The following is a 4,734-nucleotide window of genomic DNA, read 5'->3' on the forward strand; positions in this document are numbered from 1 at the left end:
TCATTCACCAAGATTTCTGTTGCCGACGCTGCTCCCCTCAACGGCTTGCAAAAGCACCTCAAGGCCCTAAGAGGAGGGAGTATACCAGTGATTGCACTAAGCAAAAAAAATTGTGGGTCCCTGGGACCTCTCACTCAAGAAATTGGGGTCCTACTCCACTGATACTGGGTCCCATCACATATTATAGGAGTTGAGGGCAGGCAGCAGTTTGGACAGTGCTGGGGACAGGTTGCAGATGGGGTAGAGGGGGATAAGGGCAAGCAGCAGTTGGGGTAGAGCTGGGGGTAAAGGAGGGGGCTAGGGGCAGGCACTGCTGGGGTACGGAAGTGGCAAAGGTAGACAGCCGGCAAAGTACTGGGGTGCAAGGAGGGGGCTATGGGCATTCACTGGCATTGCACCAAAAGGGTCCCACCACACTGTCAGCACCCTGGGGCAATTAAGACAGGGAGACCAGTCTTATTCGCCACTACTCTGGCTTTCCCCTTGTCAGTATGGCCCCCACACGCTATCCGTCCCACCCAAGATACTGGGCCGCCGGCTGCTGTGTGTTATAAATATAAATATATATATATACATATATATATATATCTATACCGCATACACACCCACACATATATATATATATACACACACACACGCGCGCACCAGTTTGGATGACCAAATTGGGCCCAAAATAATCAACAATCCCGAACAAAATCTGATAGGGATCAATTACATTGTCTTCAGGGTTGCCTATAAATCCAATCTGCCGATGAGTGTACTACAGTTACACCACTGATTCTGCCTAGTTTGAGAATCTGTGTTTGTGGCCAAACGCGGCACAGAACCGGCTGCTCAATTCCATTGCAAAACAACCGGTTCTGCCAATGTATGGACAACATAATCCCTATAGAATGTAATCTCATATTAGTAGAGCCCTCTACCCTTTCTTTTCTGTACATAATTATGCTAACTGCACACTTGTATTGTGTATGTGAATTTTCTGTATATACTGTCTGTATCTTATCCCCCTGTACAGCCTTACAGAACCCTTGAAGCATCTCAGAAAAAAAATATAATAAGAATAATGTAAGAGGGGGATCAGATAAGGTCATACATGCCATTTGTTTTCCCCTGAATTACCACACAAAGGGCCTAACTCACACACCTACCTGAACCTCACATCCTCCAAATCCCCAGGGAGTAATAGAACTGGAGGTGAACTGCCCCCTGCCCACACTACTTTAAGCCACTTTTCACCTAAACAGCCAAGGGCACTCTGCCACCTGGGTCCTGGGCAGAGTGCCCCAGTGCAGAGCCCTCAGTCTGCGGAGGGAGAGTGCAGATGATGGTGCCTGAAGAAAGGCTCTGTCTGTCACTTTACACCCACCCAGCCCTGGCCACCCTGCCACCTCTCACCTGAGTCCTGGAAACAGTGAACTCGGTCTGCGGTGGCCAGGAGAGTGCAGACGCCGGTGACTGGAAAAGGGCTCCACAACACAAGGCTCCCCTGACACCTGCTTCTGCTGCTTGGAGCCAATGTGCAGGTGCCACATTGACTGGGGGGGTTCAGAGGTACCACTGCCAGTGCCTGTATGGGGGGGAGGGAGAGGGAAATCGGAGGTGCCACTTGTAATGGGGTTGTAGGTGCTGCCAGTGCCAATACTTGGGGAGGATTGGAGGTTCCGCTTGTACTGGGATTGGATGTGCAGTGCCGGGGAGCACATGCTCCAGCTTCCACCTCTCTGAGTCGGCTCCTCATGCACAGTCCTCCCCTTCTGTGGTGGCGGCTGCTGTGTGCTCTATAATCCAGGCCCCTCATGTTTTCCAATAGCTAGTGGGCACTGGGGACGGGCGGGCGTCTTCCTTATTGGATGAAGAGACGCTGCCGCCCAAGGCTGATTGGTTTGGGAAGATGCTGGGCCGGCTGCTGTAGTGCATCCTACAGGACCCACTAACTTTTAAAAAGTGAGTCTCTCATTGCCCATAGCACATAAATACATGCTATAGCGTGTATTTTGTGAACCCTGGTATACTGCCCTCCTCAACAGACCCGCCCCCATAAGGGCTGCTTCCAGAATTTTCCTGGGCTGGTTTTCCATCCCAATCCGTGCCTGGACAGAGCTGTCCCTGATGTGGGGATAGGGCATCGCCATGCTGCAGCTGTCGATATCGGCAGCTGAAGGAACGGTCAGGCGAACTGACCATTCATACATAGACCTGCCTATCAGCGCTGCTATATTGTCTCAAAATATTATATTTTTGTTTATACACAATAGTTAGTCCATAATATCACTGTGTAATTTCCCCATGGGGTACTACTGAACTGGACCAGTTATATGCTAAAGCTTGCAGAAAGGACGTACTCTACACTGAATTGGGAAATGATGTTATGGACTAAACATTGTGTACAAACAAAAATATAATATTTTCAATATTGTTCTAGCGCCCTCTGAGATTATTGGTTTTATATTATTTTGTGGGGTACGGTTAACAGAGGATCCTCTTGGAGGTGCAGCATTATCATTTTTCTGTGCAAGATAAGGGTTCTTTTATATATATATATATATATATATATATACACACACAGTATAGAAAAAGAGGGCGCTGTCTATATCCTTCATATAATATATATACACTACCGTTCAAAAGTTTGGGGTCACCAAGACAGTTTCGTGTTTTACATGAAAACTGACTTTTATTTATCAAATGAGTTGCAAAATGAATAGAACATATAGTCAAGACATTGGCAAGGTTAGAAATAATGATTTTTATGTGAAATAATAATTTTGTCCTTCAAACTTTCGTCAAAAATGCTCCTTTTGCAGCAATTACAGGATTGCAGACCTTTGGCATTCTAGCTGTTAATCTGTTGAGGTAATCTGAAGAAATGTCACCCCATGCTTCCTGAAGCACCTCCCACAAGGTGGATTGGCTTGATGGGCTCTTCCTGCGTACCATACGGTCAAGCTGCTCCCACAACAGCGAAATTAGCTCCAAACAAGCGCTGTCCACAGGGTATGGCATGGCATTGCAAAATGGAGTGATAGCCTTCCTTATTCAAAATCCCTTTTACCTTGTACAAATCTCCCACTTCACCAGCACCAAAGCAGCCCCAGACTATCACATTACCTCCACCATGCTTGACAGATGGTGTCAGGCACTCTTCCAGCATCTTTTCACTTGTTCTTGCGTCTCACAAATGTTCTTCTGTGTGATCCAAACACCTCATACTTCGATTCATCTGTCCATAACACTTTTTTCCAATCTTCCTCTGTCCAATGTCTGTGTTCTTTTACCCATATTAATCTTTTCCTTTTATTGACCAGTCTCAGATATGGCTTTTTCTTCGCCAATCTGCCTAGAAGGCCAACATCCCGGAGTCGCCTCTTCACTATTGACGTTGACACTGGCATTTTGCGATTACCATTTAATGAAGCTGCCAGTTGAGGACTTGTGAGGTGTCTATTTCTCAAACTAGAGACTCTAATGTACTTGTCTTCTTGCACAGTTGTGCACCGGGGCCTCCCACTTATCTTTCTACTCTGGTTAGAGCCTGTTTGTGCTGTTTTCTGAAGGGAGTAGTAAACACCGTTGTAGGAAATGTTCAGTTTCTTGGCAAATTCTCGCATGGACTAGCATTAATTTCTAAGAACAAGAATAGACTGTCAAAGTTTCACATGAAAGTTCTCTATTTCTGGCCATTTGGCGAGTATAATCGAACCCACAAATGTGATGCTCCAGATACTCAACTAGCGCAAAGGAAGGCCAGTTTTATAGCTTCTCTAATGAGCAAACCCATTTTCAGCTGTGCTAACATAATTGCACAAGGGTTTTCAAGGGTTTTCTAATCATCCATTAGTATTCTAACGCGCTTAGCAAACACTATGTACCATTAGAATACTGGAGTGATGGTTGCTGGAAATGGGCCTCTATACACCCAGGTAGATATTCCCTTTAAAAAACAGACATTTCCAGCTAGTATAGTCATTTACCACATTAGCAATGTATAGATTGTGTTTCTGATTAATTTAACGTTATCTTCATTGAAAAAAACAGTGCTTTTCTTTAAAAAATAAGGAAACTTCTAAGTGTCCCCAAACTTTTGAATGGTAGTATATATATATATATATATATATATATATATATATATATATAAAACATATATAAACAGGAGTTAAAGATGGATGAATTTAAGGAGAGTGAAGACTACAAAGCCAATGACTCAATAATGATTCGAAAGGTTGAAAGAATAGAAGAGGATGTCATGAAGGGCAAGGAATGCAAATTTATTAGAGACAAGCAGTACTACGAATCTAACAAAATCAAAAATTGGAGTAGGTTTAAAAAATCCACTGCTTTACAATTAAGACCTGTAAATCAAGGTATGAACCAGTGGCGAACAATACCATATAGGAGGAAATTCTTTCATCAGAACAAACAAAGGTGAGAAAGAGAAGGAGAGGAAAACGGGGCGGTAGGAAGGATAAGCTTCAAAAGAAGATACCTCCCCTAAACACTAGAGAGAGAGGTATCTTCAACTTATCTAAGCATGTTCTAACACAATCGGAAATATCACTACTAAGTAAAGGGTTGAATCTCGCTCCAACAAGGAAAATGAATAAGTTTCAAACATTTATAGACCTGAACAAATTTGTGAGGAATCTCACATTAAAAAGGCATTTTCTAAGAAAAGATGACGCTATAATTAATAATTACAATGAGAATATATCCAAATCAGGTCTCAAACTAAAA

This window comes from Taudactylus pleione, unplaced genomic scaffold (genome assembly GCF_031769625.1).
Source record: "Taudactylus pleione unplaced genomic scaffold, aTauple2 ptg000644l, whole genome shotgun sequence".
NCBI lineage: Eukaryota > Metazoa > Chordata > Amphibia > Anura > Myobatrachidae > Taudactylus > Taudactylus pleione.